Source organism: Garra rufa, chromosome 1, assembly GCF_049309525.1.
Source record: "Garra rufa chromosome 1, GarRuf1.0, whole genome shotgun sequence".
NCBI classification, from domain to species: Eukaryota; Metazoa; Chordata; class Actinopteri; order Cypriniformes; family Cyprinidae; genus Garra; species Garra rufa.
The window spans coordinates 105,989,779-106,007,853 of NC_133361.1; the positions used below are offsets into that span (position 1 = coordinate 105,989,779).

The 18,075-nt window shown below is 53.0% G+C and overlaps 24 non-coding genes across 24 annotated transcripts; all 24 read right to left on the minus strand.

The window, feature by feature from the left end:
- Positions 1-77: 77 nt before the first annotated feature.
- On the minus strand, positions 78-159 carry trnal-aag (transfer RNA leucine (anticodon AAG)). The gene has a single exon. It is a non-coding gene; the product is annotated as a tRNA-Leu (tRNA).
- A 646-nt stretch (positions 160-805) lies between these two features.
- Positions 806-887, minus strand: trnal-uag (transfer RNA leucine (anticodon UAG)). Its single transcript has one exon. It is a non-coding gene; the product is annotated as a tRNA-Leu (tRNA).
- Positions 888-1,376: 489 nt separating this feature from the next.
- trnal-aag (transfer RNA leucine (anticodon AAG)) lies at positions 1,377-1,458 on the minus strand. The gene has a single exon. It is a non-coding gene; the product is annotated as a tRNA-Leu (tRNA).
- A 657-nt stretch (positions 1,459-2,115) lies between these two features.
- On the minus strand, positions 2,116-2,197 carry trnal-uag (transfer RNA leucine (anticodon UAG)). Its single transcript has one exon. It is a non-coding gene; the product is annotated as a tRNA-Leu (tRNA).
- Positions 2,198-3,246: 1,049 nt separating this feature from the next.
- trnal-aag (transfer RNA leucine (anticodon AAG)) lies at positions 3,247-3,328 on the minus strand. Its single transcript has one exon. It is a non-coding gene; the product is annotated as a tRNA-Leu (tRNA).
- A 374-nt stretch (positions 3,329-3,702) lies between these two features.
- On the minus strand, positions 3,703-3,784 carry trnal-aag (transfer RNA leucine (anticodon AAG)). Its single transcript has one exon. It is a non-coding gene; the product is annotated as a tRNA-Leu (tRNA).
- Positions 3,785-4,430: 646 nt separating this feature from the next.
- trnal-uag (transfer RNA leucine (anticodon UAG)) lies at positions 4,431-4,512 on the minus strand. The gene has a single exon. It is a non-coding gene; the product is annotated as a tRNA-Leu (tRNA).
- Positions 4,513-5,001: 489 nt separating this feature from the next.
- trnal-aag (transfer RNA leucine (anticodon AAG)) lies at positions 5,002-5,083 on the minus strand. Its single transcript has one exon. It is a non-coding gene; the product is annotated as a tRNA-Leu (tRNA).
- A 657-nt stretch (positions 5,084-5,740) lies between these two features.
- Positions 5,741-5,822, minus strand: trnal-uag (transfer RNA leucine (anticodon UAG)). Its single transcript has one exon. It is a non-coding gene; the product is annotated as a tRNA-Leu (tRNA).
- Positions 5,823-6,871: 1,049 nt separating this feature from the next.
- Positions 6,872-6,953, minus strand: trnal-aag (transfer RNA leucine (anticodon AAG)). Its single transcript has one exon. It is a non-coding gene; the product is annotated as a tRNA-Leu (tRNA).
- Positions 6,954-8,024: 1,071 nt separating this feature from the next.
- trnal-uag (transfer RNA leucine (anticodon UAG)) lies at positions 8,025-8,106 on the minus strand. The gene has a single exon. It is a non-coding gene; the product is annotated as a tRNA-Leu (tRNA).
- Positions 8,107-8,595: 489 nt separating this feature from the next.
- Positions 8,596-8,677, minus strand: trnal-aag (transfer RNA leucine (anticodon AAG)). The gene has a single exon. It is a non-coding gene; the product is annotated as a tRNA-Leu (tRNA).
- A 657-nt stretch (positions 8,678-9,334) lies between these two features.
- On the minus strand, positions 9,335-9,416 carry trnal-uag (transfer RNA leucine (anticodon UAG)). Its single transcript has one exon. It is a non-coding gene; the product is annotated as a tRNA-Leu (tRNA).
- Positions 9,417-10,465: 1,049 nt separating this feature from the next.
- trnal-aag (transfer RNA leucine (anticodon AAG)) lies at positions 10,466-10,547 on the minus strand. Its single transcript has one exon. It is a non-coding gene; the product is annotated as a tRNA-Leu (tRNA).
- Positions 10,548-10,921: 374 nt separating this feature from the next.
- trnal-aag (transfer RNA leucine (anticodon AAG)) lies at positions 10,922-11,003 on the minus strand. Its single transcript has one exon. It is a non-coding gene; the product is annotated as a tRNA-Leu (tRNA).
- Positions 11,004-11,649: 646 nt separating this feature from the next.
- On the minus strand, positions 11,650-11,731 carry trnal-uag (transfer RNA leucine (anticodon UAG)). Its single transcript has one exon. It is a non-coding gene; the product is annotated as a tRNA-Leu (tRNA).
- Positions 11,732-12,220: 489 nt separating this feature from the next.
- trnal-aag (transfer RNA leucine (anticodon AAG)) lies at positions 12,221-12,302 on the minus strand. The gene has a single exon. It is a non-coding gene; the product is annotated as a tRNA-Leu (tRNA).
- A 657-nt stretch (positions 12,303-12,959) lies between these two features.
- On the minus strand, positions 12,960-13,041 carry trnal-uag (transfer RNA leucine (anticodon UAG)). Its single transcript has one exon. It is a non-coding gene; the product is annotated as a tRNA-Leu (tRNA).
- A 1,049-nt stretch (positions 13,042-14,090) lies between these two features.
- trnal-aag (transfer RNA leucine (anticodon AAG)) lies at positions 14,091-14,172 on the minus strand. The gene has a single exon. It is a non-coding gene; the product is annotated as a tRNA-Leu (tRNA).
- A 1,082-nt stretch (positions 14,173-15,254) lies between these two features.
- Positions 15,255-15,336, minus strand: trnal-uag (transfer RNA leucine (anticodon UAG)). Its single transcript has one exon. It is a non-coding gene; the product is annotated as a tRNA-Leu (tRNA).
- A 489-nt stretch (positions 15,337-15,825) lies between these two features.
- On the minus strand, positions 15,826-15,907 carry trnal-aag (transfer RNA leucine (anticodon AAG)). The gene has a single exon. It is a non-coding gene; the product is annotated as a tRNA-Leu (tRNA).
- A 646-nt stretch (positions 15,908-16,553) lies between these two features.
- trnal-uag (transfer RNA leucine (anticodon UAG)) lies at positions 16,554-16,635 on the minus strand. Its single transcript has one exon. It is a non-coding gene; the product is annotated as a tRNA-Leu (tRNA).
- Positions 16,636-17,124: 489 nt separating this feature from the next.
- trnal-aag (transfer RNA leucine (anticodon AAG)) lies at positions 17,125-17,206 on the minus strand. The gene has a single exon. It is a non-coding gene; the product is annotated as a tRNA-Leu (tRNA).
- Positions 17,207-17,863: 657 nt separating this feature from the next.
- Positions 17,864-17,945, minus strand: trnal-uag (transfer RNA leucine (anticodon UAG)). The gene has a single exon. It is a non-coding gene; the product is annotated as a tRNA-Leu (tRNA).
- Between the last annotated feature and the right edge of the window lie 130 nt (positions 17,946-18,075).

Consider the following 18,075-nt stretch of genomic DNA (forward strand, 5'->3'; position numbering starts at 1 on the left):
TCTTTGCAAAGCCTCTGGAGTGCGGGCAAAGAATGTTTTTTTGTGTATAGGCACAATAGCTTTCCAAAACTCTGTCTTGGCAGTAGTGGGATTCGAACCCACGCCCCCGAAGAGACTGGAGCCTTAATCCAGAGGCTTAGACCACTCGGCCACGCTACCCTGCCACATCCGCCTTCGTGGGCCCTTTTTTTTTCTTGTCGCGCTTCGCCGCAAGCTGATGCCTTGTAATTCGAAGCCGTAAAGGCATCCTTTATACAGGGGTATGCAGTCCTACTCCTGGTGGCCCCCTTCCTGTGGAGTGGAGGTCAGCATCAAGCAGGCTCCTGATTGGTTAACGCGGCGCGAATTGACGCAGAAGTTCAGATTTTTCACCTCGGGCAGCAGACGCGAATGCTTGTCAGACGCGTGATTCACAAAAAAGCACAATTCGCGCTTAACGCACCTAACACGCCAGACGCTCAATTCGCGCCATTCGCGAGAACTAGACGCGCGGATGAGGCGAATTCGCGTCTACCGCGCCGCGCTAAACGCCTCATTCGCGCCGCAAGAACTCCAGGCGGGTGTAAACACGTCTTACCATTGACATCACTCGGACCAGACGCATATTCCCGTTTGGTGTGAGCGTAGCATTAGACCGTGCGGCCATGCTACCTCGTCGGGTTGCGCTCCAAGGGTCTCTTCGACAGGTGGAACGGCCTCCCTAATACTTACTCTGCAGAACTGCTGCAGTCTAATCCTTTTTGCGTGAAATAATCCCGCTGCCAAGCGGGTTAGAGGGCCTCCCTGCCTTGGTTAAAATTGCTGCTGGCAGCGATGGGATTCGAACCCACGCCCCCGAAGAGACTGGAGCCTAAATCCAGCGCCTTAGACCACTCGGCCACGCTACCCTGGGATTTGCACTTTCGTGGGCCATTTTCTGCCCTCTTCCCCCACCCCAAATATAGAGAGAACGTCGGCCGCCGGACCTTAATCCAGCGCCTTAGACCGCTCGGCCACGCTACCTTGTCATGGTGTGTTCCACGGGTCTTTACGACAGGTCAAACGGCCTCCCAAATACTGACTCTGCGGAACGGCTGCAGTCTAATCCTGTTTGCGTAAAACAAGCCCGCTCCCAAGCGGGTTAGAGGGCCTCCCTGCCTTGGTTAAAATGCCTGCTGGCAGCAATGGGATTTAGACTGGAGCCTAAATCAAATGCCTTAGACCTCTCGGCCACGCTACCCTGGAATGCTCACTTTTGTGGGCCCTTTTCTGCCCTCTTCCCCCACCCCAAAGATGGAGAAAACGTCGGCCGCCGGACGTTCTTTGCAAAGCCTCTGGAGTGCGGGCAAAGAATGTTTTTTTGTGTATAGGCACAATAGCTTTCCAAAACTCTGTCTTGGCAGTAGTGGGATTCGAACCCACGCCCCCGAAGAGACTGGAGCCTTAATCCAGAGGCTTAGACCACTCGGCCACGCTACCCTGCCACATCTGCCTTCGTGGGCCCTTTTTTTTTCTTGTCGCGCTTCGCCGCAAGCTGATGCCTTGTAATTCGAAGCCGTAAAGGCATCCTTTATACAGGGGTATGCAGTCCTACTCCTGGTGGCCCCCTTCCTGTGGAGTGGAGGTCAGCATCAAGCAGGCTCCTGATTGGTTAACGCGGCGCGAATTGACGCAGAAGTTCAGATTTTTCACCTCGGGCAGCAGACGCGAATGCTTGTCAGACGCGTGATTCACAAAAAAGCACAATTCGCGCTTAACGCACCTAACACGCCAGACGCTCAATTCGCGCCATTCGCGAGAACTAGACGCGCGGATGAGGCGAATTCGCGTCTACCGCGCCGCGCTAAACGCCTCATTCGCGCCGCAAGAACTCCAGGCGGGTGTAAACACGTCTTACCATTGACTTAACATTGAAATCACTCGGACCAGACGCATATTCCCGTTTGGTGTGAGCGTAGCATTAGACCGTGCGGCCATGCTACCTCGTCGGGTTGCGCTCCAAGGGTCTCTTCGACAGGTGGAACGGCCTCCCTAATACTTACTCTGCAGAACTGCTGCAGTCTAATCCTTTTTGCGTGAAATAATCCCGCTGCCAAGCGGGTTAGAGGGCCTCCCTGCCTTGGTTAAAATTGCTGCTGGCAGCGATGGGATTCGAACCCACGCCCCCGAAGAGACTGGAGCCTAAATCCAGCGCCTTAGACCACTCGGCCATGCTACCCTGGGATTTGCACTTTCGTGGGCCATTTTCTGCCCTCTTCCCCCACCCCAAATATAGAGAGAACGTCGGCCGCCGGACCTTCTATGCAAAGCCTCTGGAATGCGGGCAAAGAACATTTTTTTTTGCGTACGCACAATAGCCTTCCAAAACTCTGTCTTGGCAGCAGTGGGATTCAAACCCACACCCCCGAAGAGACTGGAGCCTTAATCCAACGCCTTATGCTACGTTCACACCAAACACGAATACGCGTCTAAATTCTCGCCTGCCGCTTCTATTTATACGCGTGACCACTTTGTGTTCATTCGCCCGTCAAGAGCGAAATGGACGCGCATAAAAACAAAAGTTTGAAGCGAAATTTACGCGCGTCAGGTGCGTCAGAGAGGCGAAAGTTTCAAAAAGTTTCGAACCCCATTGGCAGCCATCTTTTTACAAGACGTCTGTTGTTGATCGGTCATTTATTGAGAGTGTCACTGCTCTGTATTTGCTCTGGAGAGCAGAACAGCGGTGTAGGGATCATCGTCGCTGTATTTGGGTTGCGCTTCGCCACAAGCTGATGCCTTGTAATTCGCCGCCGTAAAGGCATCCTTAATACAGGGTATGCAGTCCTACTCCTGGTGGCCCCCTTCCTGTGGAGTGGAGGTCCATCTCTGATCAAGCACACCTGAATCCGCTAATCAAGGCCTTTGGGGCTTATGTGGAAACGATAGCCAGCTGTGATGCATTTAAAATCAAAATGATCAGGCAGCTGTTAATTCACCCAAAACTTTCCATGAGTAACACTGGCTGTCTCCATTCTTGTAGACTTCTCATTGTTTTTCATTAATATAATTTTCAAATTCGTTGAATTGTTTGTTTGTTTTTTATTGCACCTCTTCTATGATTGTAAATTATTGGTGTGCCTCTGTTGGAATGGAGCAGAGGCTGGGACAAGCTTTAAGCACTGACTTTGCTAAATGGCAAAGAATGCGAAAGCGGCTAAGTTTGGATGAGCATGCAGCGTCACTTCTCCAGTCGCTTCGCAGCCTCAGGAGCTTTCCAAAAGACTTCCCTGGCAGCGGTGGGATTCGAACCCACGCCCCCGAAGAGACTGGAGCCTTAATCCAGCGCCTTAGACCGCTCGGCCACGCTACCTTGTCATGGTGTGTTCCACGGGTCTTTACGACAGGTCAAACGGCCTCCCAAATACTGACTCTGCGGAACGGCTGCAGTCTAATCCTGTTTGCGTAAAACAAGCCCGCTCCCAAGCGGGTTAGAGGGCCTCCCTGCCTTGGTTAAAATGCCTGCTGGCAGCAATGGGATTTAGACTGGAGCCTAAATCAAATGCCTTAGACCTCTCGGCCACGCTACCCTGGAATGCTCACTTTTGTGGGCCCTTTTCTGCCCTCTTCCCCCACCCCAAAGATGGAGAAAACGTCGGCCGCCGGACGTTCTTTGCAAAGCCTCTGGAGTGCGGGCAAAGAATGTTTTTTTGTGTATAGGCACAATAGCTTTCCAAAACTCTGTCTTGGCAGTAGTGGGATTCGAACCCACGCCCCCGAAGAGACTGGAGCCTTAATCCAGAGGCTTAGACCACTCGGCCACGCTACCCTGCCACATCCGCCTTCGTGGGCCCTTTTTTTTTCTTGTCGCGCTTCGCCGCAAGCTGATGCCTTGTAATTCGAAGCCGTAAAGGCATCCTTTATACAGGGGTATGCAGTCCTACTCCTGGTGGCCCCCTTCCTGTGGAGTGGAGGTCAGCATCAAGCAGGCTCCTGATTGGTTAACGCGGCGCGAATTGACGCAGAAGTTCAGATTTTTCACCTCGGGCAGCAGACGCGAATGCTTGTCAGACGCGTGATTCACAAAAAAGCACAATTCGCGCTTAACGCACCTAACACGCCAGACGCTCAATTCGCGCCATTCGCGAGAACTAGACGCGCGGATGAGGCGAATTCGCGTCTACCGCGCCGCGCTAAACGCCTCATTCGCGCCGCAAGAACTCCAGGCGGGTGTAAACACGTCTTACCATTGACATCACTCGGACCAGACGCATATTCCCGTTTGGTGTGAGCGTAGCATTAGACCGTGCGGCCATGCTACCTCGTCGGGTTGCGCTCCAAGGGTCTCTTCGACAGGTGGAACGGCCTCCCTAATACTTACTCTGCAGAACTGCTGCAGTCTAATCCTTTTTGCGTGAAATAATCCCGCTGCCAAGCGGGTTAGAGGGCCTCCCTGCCTTGGTTAAAATTGCTGCTGGCAGCGATGGGATTCGAACCCACGCCCCCGAAGAGACTGGAGCCTAAATCCAGCGCCTTAGACCACTCGGCCACGCTACCCTGGGATTTGCACTTTCGTGGGCCATTTTCTGCCCTCTTCCCCCACCCCAAATATAGAGAGAACGTCGGCCGCCGGACCTTAATCCAGCGCCTTAGACCGCTCGGCCACGCTACCTTGTCATGGTGTGTTCCACGGGTCTTTACGACAGGTCAAACGGCCTCCCAAATACTGACTCTGCGGAACGGCTGCAGTCTAATCCTGTTTGCGTAAAACAAGCCCGCTCCCAAGCGGGTTAGAGGGCCTCCCTGCCTTGGTTAAAATGCCTGCTGGCAGCAATGGGATTTAGACTGGAGCCTAAATCAAATGCCTTAGACCTCTCGGCCACGCTACCCTGGAATGCTCACTTTTGTGGGCCCTTTTCTGCCCTCTTCCCCCACCCCAAAGATGGAGAAAACGTCGGCCGCCGGACGTTCTTTGCAAAGCCTCTGGAGTGCGGGCAAAGAATGTTTTTTTGTGTATAGGCACAATAGCTTTCCAAAACTCTGTCTTGGCAGTAGTGGGATTCGAACCCACGCCCCCGAAGAGACTGGAGCCTTAATCCAGAGGCTTAGACCACTCGGCCACGCTACCCTGCCACATCTGCCTTCGTGGGCCCTTTTTTTTTCTTGTCGCGCTTCGCCGTAAGCTGATGCCTTGTAATTCGAAGCCGTAAAGGCATCCTTTATACAGGGGTATGCAGTCCTACTCCTGGTGGCCCCCTTCCTGTGGAGTGGAGGTCAGCATCAAGCAGGCTCCTGATTGGTTAACGCGGCGCGAATTGACGCAGAAGTTCAGATTTTTCACCTCGGGCAGCAGACGCGAATGCTTGTCAGACGCGTGATTCACAAAAAAGCACAATTCGCACTTAACGCACCTAACACGCCAGACGCTCAATTCGCGCCATTCGCGAGAACTAGACGCGCGGATGAGGCGAATTTGCGTCTACCGCGCCGCGTTAAACGCCTCATTCGCGCCGCAAGAACTCCAGGCGGGTGTAAACACGTCTTACCATTGACTTAACATTGAAATCACTCGGACCAGACGCATATTCCCGTTTGGTGTGAGCGTAGCATTAGACCGTGCGGCCATGCTACCTCGTCGGGTTGCGCTCCAAGGGTCTCTTCGACAGGTGGAACGGCCTCCCTAATACTTACTCTGCAGAACTGCTGCAGTCTAATCCTGTTTGCGTGAAATAATCCCGCTGCCAAGCGGGTTAGAGGGCCTCCCTGCCTTGGTTAAAATTGCTGCTGGCAGCGATGGGATTCGAACCCACGCCCCCGAAGAGACTGGAGCCTAAATCCAGCGCCTTAGACCACTCGGCCATGCTACCCTGGGATTTGCACTTTCGTGGGCCATTTTCTGCCCTCTTCCCCCACCCCAAATATAGAGAGAACGTCGGCCGCCGGACCTTCTATGCAAAGCCTCTGGAATGCGGGCAAAGAACATTTTTTTTTGCGTACGCACAATAGCCTTCCAAAACTCTGTCTTGGCAGCAGTGGGATTCAAACCCACACCCCCGAAGAGACTGGAGCCTTAATCCAACGCCTTATGCTACGTTCACACCAAACACGAATACGCGTCTAAATTCTCGCCTGCCGCTTCTATTTATACGCGTGACCACTTTGTGTTCATTCGCCCGTCAAGAGCGAAATGGACGCGCATAAAAACAAAAGTTTGAAGCGAAATTTACGCGCGTCAGGTGCGTCAGAGAGGCGAAAGTTTCAAAAAGTTTCGAACCCCATTGGCAGCCATCTTTTTACAAGACGTCTGTTGTTGATCGGTCATTTATTGAGAGTGTCACTGCTCTGTATTTGCTCTGGAGAGCAGAACAGCGGTGTAGGGATCATCGTCGCTGTATTTGGGTTGCGCTTCGCCACAAGCTGATGCCTTGTAATTCGCCGCCGTAAAGGCATCCTTAATACAGGGTATGCAGTCCTACTCCTGGTGGCCCCCTTCCTGTGGAGTGGAGGTCCATCTCTGATCAAGCACACCTGAATCCGCTAATCAAGGCCTTTGGGGCTTATGTGGAAACGATAGCCAGCTGTGATGCATTTAAAATCAAAATGATCAGGCAGCTGTTAATTCACCCAAAACTTTCCATGAGTAACACTGGCTGTCTCCATTCTTGTAGACTTCTCATTGTTTTTCATTAATATAATTTTCAAATTCGTTGAATTGTTTGTTTGTTTTTTATTGCACCTCTTCTATGATTGTAAATTATTGGTGTGCCTCTGTTGGAATGGAGCAGAGGCTGGGACAAGCTTTAAGCACTGACTTTGCTAAATGGCAAAGAATGCGAAAGCGGCTAAGTTTGGATGAGCATACAGCGTCACTTCTCCAGTCGCTTCGCAGCCTCAGGAGCTTTCCAAAAGACTTCCCTGGCAGCGGTGGGATTCGAACCCACGCCCCCGAAGAGACTGGAGCCTTAATCCAGCGCCTTAGACCGCTCGGCCACGCTACCTTGTCATGGTGTGTTCCACGGGTCTTTACGACAGGTCAAACGGCCTCCCAAATACTGACTCTGCGGAACGGCTGCAGTCTAATCCTGTTTGCGTAAAACAAGCCCGCTCCCAAGCGGGTTAGAGGGCCTCCCTGCCTTGGTTAAAATGCCTGCTGGCAGCAATGGGATTTAGACTGGAGCCTAAATCAAATGCCTTAGACCTCTTGGCCACGCTACCCTGGAATGCTCACTTTCGTGGGCCCTTTTCTGCCCTCTTCCCCCACCCCAAAGATAGAGAAAATGTCGGCCGCCGGACCTTCTTTGCAAAGCCTCTGGAGTGCGGGCAAAGAATGTTTTTTTGTGTATAGGCACAATAGCCTTCCAAAACTCTGTCTTGGCAGTAGTGGGATTCAAACCCATGCCCCCGAAGAGACTGGAGCCTTAATCCAGCAGCTTAGACCACTCGGCCACTTTTTTTTTCTTGTCGCGCTTCGCCGCAAGCTGATGCCTTGTAATTCGAAGCCGTAAAGGCATCCTTTATACAGGGGTATGCAGTCCTACTCCTGGTGGCCCCCTTCCTGTGGAGTGGAGGTCAGCATCAAGCAGGCTCCTGATTGGTTAACGCGGCGCGAATTGACGCAGAAGTTCAGATTTTTCACCTCGGGCAGCAGACGCGAATGCTTGTCAGACGCGTGATTCACAAAAAAGCACAATTCGCGCTTAACGCACCTAACACGCCAGACGCTCAATTCGCGCCATTCGCGAGAACTAGACGCGCGGATGAGGCGAATTCGCGTCTACCGCGCCGCGCTAAACGCCTCATTCGCGCCGCAAGAACTCCAGGCGGGTGTAAACACGTCTTACCATTGACATCACTCGGACCAGACGCATATTCCCGTTTGGTGTGAGCGTAGCATTAGACCGTGCGGCCATGCTACCTCGTCGGGTTGCGCTCCAAGGGTCTCTTCGACAGGTGGAACGGCCTCCCTAATACTTACTCTGCAGAACTGCTGCAGTCTAATCCTTTTTGCGTGAAATAATCCCGCTGCCAAGCGGGTTAGAGGGCCTCCCTGCCTTGGTTAAAATTGCTGCTGGCAGCGATGGGATTCGAACCCACGCCCCCGAAGAGACTGGAGCCTAAATCCAGCGCCTTAGACCACTCGGCCACGCTACCCTGGGATTTGCACTTTCGTGGGCCATTTTCTGCCCTCTTCCCCCACCCCAAATATAGAGAGAACGTCGGCCGCCGGACCTTAATCCAGCGCCTTAGACCGCTCGGCCACGCTACCTTGTCATGGTGTGTTCCACGGGTCTTTACGACAGGTCAAACGGCCTCCCAAATACTGACTCTGCGGAACGGCTGCAGTCTAATCCTGTTTGCGTAAAACAAGCCCGCTCCCAAGCGGGTTAGAGGGCCTCCCTGCCTTGGTTAAAATGCCTGCTGGCAGCAATGGGATTTAGACTGGAGCCTAAATCAAATGCCTTAGACCTCTCGGCCACGCTACCCTGGAATGCTCACTTTTGTGGGCCCTTTTCTGCCCTCTTCCCCCACCCCAAAGATGGAGAAAACGTCGGCCGCCGGACGTTCTTTGCAAAGCCTCTGGAGTGCGGGCAAAGAATGTTTTTTTGTGTATAGGCACAATAGCTTTCCAAAACTCTGTCTTGGCAGTAGTGGGATTCGAACCCACGCCCCCGAAGAGACTGGAGCCTTAATCCAGAGGCTTAGACCACTCGGCCACGCTACCCTGCCACATCTGCCTTCGTGGGCCCTTTTTTTTTCTTGTCGCGCTTCGCCGCAAGCTGATGCCTTGTAATTCGAAGCCGTAAAGGCATCCTTTATACAGGGGTATGCAGTCCTACTCCTGGTGGCCCCCTTCCTGTGGAGTGGAGGTCAGCATCAAGCAGGCTCCTGATTGGTTAACGCGGCGCGAATTGACGCAGAAGTTCAGATTTTTCACCTCGGGCAGCAGACGCGAATGCTTGTCAGACGCGTGATTCACAAAAAAGCACAATTCGCGCTTAACGCACCTAACACGCCAGACGCTCAATTCGCGCCATTCGCGAGAACTAGACGCGCGGATGAGGCGAATTCGCGTCTACCGCGCCGCGCTAAACGCCTCATTCGCGCCGCAAGAACTCCAGGCGGGTGTAAACACGTCTTACCATTGACTTAACATTGAAATCACTCGGACCAGACGCATATTCCCGTTTGGTGTGAGCGTAGCATTAGACCGTGCGGCCATGCTACCTCGTCGGGTTGCGCTCCAAGGGTCTCTTCGACAGGTGGAACGGCCTCCCTAATACTTACTCTGCAGAACTGCTGCAGTCTAATCCTTTTTGCGTGAAATAATCCCGCTGCCAAGCGGGTTAGAGGGCCTCCCTGCCTTGGTTAAAATTGCTGCTGGCAGCGATGGGATTCGAACCCACGCCCCCGAAGAGACTGGAGCCTAAATCCAGCGCCTTAGACCACTCGGCCATGCTACCCTGGGATTTGCACTTTCGTGGGCCATTTTCTGCCCTCTTCCCCCACCCCAAATATAGAGAGAACGTCGGCCGCCGGACCTTCTATGCAAAGCCTCTGGAATGCGGGCAAAGAACATTTTTTTTTGCGTACGCACAATAGCCTTCCAAAACTCTGTCTTGGCAGCAGTGGGATTCAAACCCACACCCCCGAAGAGACTGGAGCCTTAATCCAACGCCTTATGCTACGTTCACACCAAACACGAATACGCGTCTAAATTCTCGCCTGCCGCTTCTATTTATACGCGTGACCACTTTGTGTTCATTCGCCCGTCAAGAGCGAAATGGACGCGCATAAAAACAAAAGTTTGAAGCGAAATTTACGCGCGTCAGGTGCGTCAGAGAGGCGAAAGTTTCAAAAAGTTTCGAACCCCATTGGCAGCCATCTTTTTACAAGACGTCTGTTGTTGATCGGTCATTTATTGAGAGTGTCACTGCTCTGTATTTGCTCTGGAGAGCAGAACAGCGGTGTAGGGATCATCGTCGCTGTATTTGGGTTGCGCTTCGCCACAAGCTGATGCCTTGTAATTCGCCGCCGTAAAGGCATCCTTAATACAGGGTATGCAGTCCTACTCCTGGTGGCCCCCTTCCTGTGGAGTGGAGGTCCATCTCTGATCAAGCACACCTGAATCCGCTAATCAAGGCCTTTGGGGCTTATGTGGAAACGATAGCCAGCTGTGATGCATTTAAAATCAAAATGATCAGGCAGCTGTTAATTCACCCAAAACTTTCCATGAGTAACACTGGCTGTCTCCATTCTTGTAGACTTCTCATTGTTTTTCATTAATATAATTTTCAAATTCGTTGAATTGTTTGTTTGTTTTTTATTGCACCTCTTCTATGATTGTAAATTATTGGTGTGCCTCTGTTGGAATGGAGCAGAGGCTGGGACAAGCTTTAAGCACTGACTTTGCTAAATGGCAAAGAATGCGAAAGCGGCTAAGTTTGGATGAGCATGCAGCGTCACTTCTCCAGTCGCTTCGCAGCCTCAGGAGCTTTCCAAAAGACTTCCCTGGCAGCGGTGGGATTCGAACCCACGCCCCCGAAGAGACTGGAGCCTTAATCCAGCGCCTTAGACCGCTCGGCCACGCTACCTTGTCATGGTGTGTTCCACGGGTCTTTACGACAGGTCAAACGGCCTCCCAAATACTGACTCTGCGGAACGGCTGCAGTCTAATCCTGTTTGCGTAAAACAAGCCCGCTCCCAAGCGGGTTAGAGGGCCTCCCTGCCTTGGTTAAAATGCCTGCTGGCAGCAATGGGATTTAGACTGGAGCCTAAATCAAATGCCTTAGACCTCTCGGCCACGCTACCCTGGAATGCTCACTTTTGTGGGCCCTTTTCTGCCCTCTTCCCCCACCCCAAAGATGGAGAAAACGTCGGCCGCCGGACGTTCTTTGCAAAGCCTCTGGAGTGCGGGCAAAGAATGTTTTTTTGTGTATAGGCACAATAGCTTTCCAAAACTCTGTCTTGGCAGTAGTGGGATTCGAACCCACGCCCCCGAAGAGACTGGAGCCTTAATCCAGAGGCTTAGACCACTCGGCCACGCTACCCTGCCACATCCGCCTTCGTGGGCCCTTTTTTTTTCTTGTCGCGCTTCGCCGCAAGCTGATGCCTTGTAATTCGAAGCCGTAAAGGCATCCTTTATACAGGGGTATGCAGTCCTACTCCTGGTGGCCCCCTTCCTGTGGAGTGGAGGTCAGCATCAAGCAGGCTCCTGATTGGTTAACGCGGCGCGAATTGACGCAGAAGTTCAGATTTTTCACCTCGGGCAGCAGACGCGAATGCTTGTCAGACGCGTGATTCACAAAAAAGCACAATTCGCGCTTAACGCACCTAACACGCCAGACGCTCAATTCGCGCCATTCGCGAGAACTAGACGCGCGGATGAGGCGAATTCGCGTCTACCGCGCCGCGCTAAACGCCTCATTCGCGCCGCAAGAACTCCAGGCGGGTGTAAACACGTCTTACCATTGACATCACTCGGACCAGACGCATATTCCCGTTTGGTGTGAGCGTAGCATTAGACCGTGCGGCCATGCTACCTCGTCGGGTTGCGCTCCAAGGGTCTCTTCGACAGGTGGAACGGCCTCCCTAATACTTACTCTGCAGAACTGCTGCAGTCTAATCCTTTTTGCGTGAAATAATCCCGCTGCCAAGCGGGTTAGAGGGCCTCCCTGCCTTGGTTAAAATTGCTGCTGGCAGCGATGGGATTCGAACCCACGCCCCCGAAGAGACTGGAGCCTAAATCCAGCGCCTTAGACCACTCGGCCACGCTACCCTGGGATTTGCACTTTCGTGGGCCATTTTCTGCCCTCTTCCCCCACCCCAAATATAGAGAGAACGTCGGCCGCCGGACCTTAATCCAGCGCCTTAGACCGCTCGGCCACGCTACCTTGTCATGGTGTGTTCCACGGGTCTTTACGACAGGTCAAACGGCCTCCCAAATACTGACTCTGCGGAACGGCTGCAGTCTAATCCTGTTTGCGTAAAACAAGCCCGCTCCCAAGCGGGTTAGAGGGCCTCCCTGCCTTGGTTAAAATGCCTGCTGGCAGCAATGGGATTTAGACTGGAGCCTAAATCAAATGCCTTAGACCTCTCGGCCACGCTACCCTGGAATGCTCACTTTTGTGGGCCCTTTTCTGCCCTCTTCCCCCACCCCAAAGATGGAGAAAACGTCGGCCGCCGGACGTTCTTTGCAAAGCCTCTGGAGTGCGGGCAAAGAATGTTTTTTTGTGTATAGGCACAAAAGCTTTCCAAAACTCTGTCTTGGCAGTAGTGGGATTCGAACCCACGCCCCCGAAGAGACTGGAGCCTTAATCCAGAGGCTTAGACCACTCGGCCACGCTACCCTGCCACATCTGCCTTCGTGGGCCCTTTTTTTTTCTTGTCGCGCTTCGCCGTAAGCTGATGCCTTGTAATTCGAAGCCGTAAAGGCATCCTTTATACAGGGGTATGCAGTCCTACTCCTGGTGGCCCCCTTCCTGTGGAGTGGAGGTCAGCATCAAGCAGGCTCCTGATTGGTTAACGCGGCGCGAATTGACGCAGAAGTTCAGATTTTTCACCTCGGGCAGCAGACGCGAATGCTTGTCAGACGCGTGATTCACAAAAAAGCACAATTCGCACTTAACGCACCTAACACGCCAGACGCTCAATTCGCGCCATTCGCGAGAACTAGACGCGCGGATGAGGCGAATTTGCGTCTACCGCGCCGCGTTAAACGCCTCATTCGCGCCGCAAGAACTCCAGGCGGGTGTAAACACGTCTTACCATTGACTTAACATTGAAATCACTCGGACCAGACGCATATTCCCGTTTGGTGTGAGCGTAGCATTAGACCGTGCGGCCATGCTACCTCGTCGGGTTGCGCTCCAAGGGTCTCTTCGACAGGTGGAACGGCCTCCCTAATACTTACTCTGCAGAACTGCTGCAGTCTAATCCTGTTTGCGTGAAATAATCCCGCTGCCAAGCGGGTTAGAGGGCCTCCCTGCCTTGGTTAAAATTGCTGCTGGCAGCGATGGGATTCGAACCCACGCCCCCGAAGAGACTGGAGCCTAAATCCAGCGCCTTAGACCACTCGGCCATGCTACCCTGGGATTTGCACTTTCGTGGGCCATTTTCTGCCCTCTTCCCCCACCCCAAATATAGAGAGAACGTCGGCCGCCGGACCTTCTATGCAAAGCCTCTGGAATGCGGGCAAAGAACATTTTTTTTTGCGTACGCACAATAGCCTTCCAAAACTCTGTCTTGGCAGCAGTGGGATTCAAACCCACACCCCCGAAGAGACTGGAGCCTTAATCCAACGCCTTATGCTACGTTCACACCAAACACGAATACGCGTCTAAATTCTCGCCTGCCGCTTCTATTTATACGCGTGACCACTTTGTGTTCATTCGCCCGTCAAGAGCGAAATGGACGCGCATAAAAACAAAAGTTTGAAGCGAAATTTACGCGCGTCAGGTGCGTCAGAGAGGCGAAAGTTTCAAAAAGTTTCGAACCCCATTGGCAGCCATCTTTTTACAAGACGTCTGTTGTTGATCGGTCATTTATTGAGAGTGTCACTGCTCTGTATTTGCTCTGGAGAGCAGAACAGCGGTGTAGGGATCATCGTCGCTGTATTTGGGTTGCGCTTCGCCACAAGCTGATGCCTTGTAATTCGCCGCCGTAAAGGCATCCTTAATACAGGGTATGCAGTCCTACTCCTGGTGGCCCCCTTCCTGTGGAGTGGAGGTCCATCTCTGATCAAGCACACCTGAATCCGCTAATCAAGGCCTTTGGGGCTTATGTGGAAACGATAGCCAGCTGTGATGCATTTAAAATCAAAATGATCAGGCAGCTGTTAATTCACCCAAAACTTTCCATGAGTAACACTGGCTGTCTCCATTCTTGTAGACTTCTCATTGTTTTTCATTAATATAATTTTCAAATTCGTTGAATTGTTTGTTTGTTTTTTATTGCACCTCTTCTATGATTGTAAATTATTGGTGTGCCTCTGTTGGAATGGAGCAGAGGCTGGGACAAGCTTTAAGCACTGACTTTGCTAAATGGCAAAGAATGCGAAAGCGGCTAAGTTTGGATGAGCATACAGCGTCACTTCTCCAGTCGCTTCGCAGCCTCAGGAGCTTTCCAAAAGACTTCCCTGGCAGCGGTGGGATTCGAACCCACGCCCCCGAAGAGACTGGAGCCTTAATCCAGCGCCTTAGACCGCTCGGCCACGCTACCTTGTCATGGTGTGTTCCACGGGTCTTTACGACAGGTCAAACGGCCTCCCAAATACTGACTCTGCGGAACGGCTGCAGTCTAATCCTGTTTGCGTAAAACAAGCCCGCTCCCAAGCGGGTTAGAGGGCCTCCCTGCCTTGGTTAAAATGCCTGCTGGCAGCAATGGGATTTAGACTGGAGCCTAAATCAAATGCCTTAGACCTCTTGGCCACGCTACCCTGGAATGCTCACTTTCGTGGGCCCTTTTCTGCCCTCTTCCCCCACCCCAAAGATAGAGAAAATGTCGGCCGCCGGACCTTCTTTGCAAAGCCTCTGGAGTGCGGGCAAAGAATGTTTTTTTGTGTATAGGCACAATAGCCTTCCAAAACTCTGTCTTGGCAGTAGTGGGATTCAAACCCATGCCCCCGAAGAGACTGGAGCCTTAATCCAGCAGCTTAGACCACTCGGCCACTTTTTTTTTCTTGTCGCGCTTCGCCGCAAGCTGATGCCTTGTAATTCGAAGCCGTAAAGGCATCCTTTATACAGGGGTATGCAGTCCTACTCCTGGTGGCCCCCTTCCTGTGGAGTGGAGGTCAGCATCAAGCAGGCTCCTGATTGGTTAACGCGGCGCGAATTGACGCAGAAGTTCAGATTTTTCACCTCGGGCAGCAGACGCGAATGCTTGTCAGACGCGTGATTCACAAAAAAGCACAATTCGCGCTTAACGCACCTAACACGCCAGACGCTCAATTCGCGCCATTCGCGAGAACTAGACGCGCGGATGAGGCGAATTCGCGTCTACCGCGCCGCGCTAAACGCCTCATTCGCGCCGCAAGAACTCCAGGCGGGTGTAAACACGTCTTACCATTGACTTAACATTGAAATCACTCGGACCAGACGCATATTCCCGTTTGGTGTGAGCGTAGCATTAGACCGTGCGGCCATGCTACCTCGTCGGGTTGCGCTCCAAGGGTCTCTTCGACAGGTGGAACGGCCTCCCTAATACTTACTCTGCAGAACTGCTGCAGTCTAATCCTTTTTGCGTGAAATAATCCCGCTGCCAAGCGGGTTAGAGGGCCTCCCTGCCTTGGTTAAAATTGCTGCTGGCAGCGATGGGATTCGAACCCACGCCCCCGAAGAGACTGGAGCCTAAATCCAGCGCCTTAGACCACTCGGCCACGCTACCCTGGGATTTGCACTTTCGTGGGCCATTTTCTGCCCTCTTCCCCCACCCCAAATATAGAGAGAACGTCGGCCGCCGGACCTTAATCCAGCGCCTTAGACCGCTCGGCCACGCTACCTTGTCATGGTGTGTTCCACGGGTCTTTACGACAGGTCAAACGGCCTCCCAAATACTGACTCTGCGGAACGGCTGCAGTCTAATCCTGTTTGCGTAAAACAAGCCCGCTCCCAAGCGGGTTAGAGGGCCTCCCTGCCTTGGTTAAAATGCCTGCTGGCAGCAATGGGATTTAGACTGGAGCCTAAATCAAATGCCTTAGACCTCTCGGCCACGCTACCCTGGAATGCTCACTTTTGTGGGCCCTTTTCTGCCCTCTTCCCCCACCCCAAAGATGGAGAAAACGTCGGCCGCCGGACGTTCTTTGCAAAGCCTCTGGAGTGCGGGCAAAGAATGTTTTTTTGTGTATAGGCACAATAGCTTTCCAAAACTCTGTCTTGGCAGTAGTGGGATTCGAACCCACGCCCCCGAAGAGACTGGAGCCTTAATCCAGAGGCTTAGACCACTCGGCCACGCTACCCTGCCACATCCGCCTTCGTGGGCCCTTTTTTTTTCTTGTCGCGCTTCGCCGCAAGCTGATGCCTTGTAATTCGAAGCCGTAAAGGCATCCTTTATACAGGGGTATGCAGTCCTACTCCTGGTGGCCCCCTTCCTGTGGAGTGGAGGTCAGCATCAAGCAGGCTCCTGATTGGTTAACGCGGCGCGAATTGACGCAGAAGTTCAGATTTTTCACCTCGGGCAGCAGACGCGAATGCTTGTCAGACGCGTGATTCACAAAAAAGCACAATTCGCGCTTAACGCACCTAACACGCCAGACGCTCAATTCGCGCCATTCGCGAGAACTAGACGCGCGGATGAGGCGAATTCGCGTCTACCGCGCCGCGCTAAACGCCTCATTCGCGCCGCAAGAACTCCAGGCGGGTGTAAACACGTCTTACCATTGACATCACTCGGACCAGACGCATATTCCCGTTTGGTGTGAGCGTAGCATTAGACCGTGCGGCCATGCTACCTCGTCGGGTTGCGCTCCAAGGGTCTCTTCGACAGGTGGAACGGCCTCCCTAATACTTACTCTGCAGAACTGCTGCAGTCTAATCCTTTTTGCGTGAAATAATCCCGCTGCCAAGCGGGTTAGAGGGCCTCCCTGCCTTGGTTAAAATTGCTGCTGGCAGCGATGGGATTCGAACCCACGCCCCCGAAGAGACTGGAGCCTAAATCCAGCGCCTTAGACCACTCGGCCACGCTACCCTGGGATTTGCACTTTCGTGGGCCATTTTCTGCCCTCTTCCCCCACCCCAAATATAGAGAGAACGTCGGCCGCCGGACCTTAATCCAGCGCCTTAGACCGCTCGGCCACGCTACCTTGTCATGGTGTGTTCCACGGGTCTTTACGACAGGTCAAACGGCCTCCCAAATACTGACTCTGCGGAACGGCTGCAGTCTAATCCTGTTTGCGTAAAACAAGCCCGCTCCCAAGCGGGTTAGAGGGCCTCCCTGCCTTGGTTAAAATGCCTGCTGGCAGCAATGGGATTTAGACTGGAGCCTAAATCAAATGCCTTAGACCTCTCGGCCACGCTACCCTGGAATGCTCACTTTTGTGGGCCCTTTTCTGCCCTCTTCCCCCACCCCAAAGATGGAGAAAACGTCGGCCGCCGGACGTTCTTTGCAAAGCCTCTGGAGTGCGGGCAAAGAATGTTTTTTTGTGTATAGGCACAATAGCTTTCCAAAACGCTGTCTTGGCAGTAGTGGGATTCGAACCCACGCCCCCGAAGAGACTGGAGCCTTAATCCAGAGGCTTAGACCACTCGGCCACGCTACCCTGCCACATCCGCCTTCGTGGGCCCTTTTTTTTTCTTGTCGCGCTTCGCCGCAAGCTGATGCCTTGTAATTCGAAGCCGTAAAGGCATCCTTTATACAGGGGTATGCAGTCCTACTCCTGGTGGCCCCCTTCCTGTGGAGTGGAGGTCAGCATCAAGCAGGCTCCTGATTGGTTAACGCGGCGCGAATTGACGCAGAAGTTCAGATTTTTCACCTCGGGCAGCAGACGCGAATGCTTGTCAGACGCGTGATTCACAAAAAAGCACAATTCGCGCTTAACGCACCTAACACGCCAGACGCTCAATTCGCGCCATTCGCGAGAACTAGACGCGCGGATGAGGCGAATTCGCGTCTACCGCGCCGCGCTAAACGCCTCATTCGCGCCGCAAGAACTCCAGGCGGGTGTAAACACGTCTTACCATTGACTTAACATTGAAATCACTCGGACCAGACGCATATTCCCGTTTGGTGTGAGCGTAGCATTAGACCGTGCGGCCATGCTACCTCGTCGGGTTGCGCTCCAAGGGTCTCTTCGACAGGTGGAACGGCCTCCCTAATACTTACTCTGCAGAACTGCTGCAGTCTAATCCTTTTTGCGTGAAATAATCCCGCTGCCAAGCGGGTTAGAGGGCCTCCCTGCCTTGGTTAAAATTGCTGCTGGCAGCGATGGGATTCGAACCCACGCCCCCGAAAAGACTGGAGCCTAAATCCAGCGCCTTAGACCACTCGGCCATGCTACCCTGGGATTTGCACTTTCGTGGGCCATTTTCTGCCCTCTTCCCCCACCCCAAATATAGAGAGAACGTCGGCCGCCGGACCTTCTATGCAAAGCCTCTGGAATGCGGGCAAAGAACATTTTTTTTTGCGTAC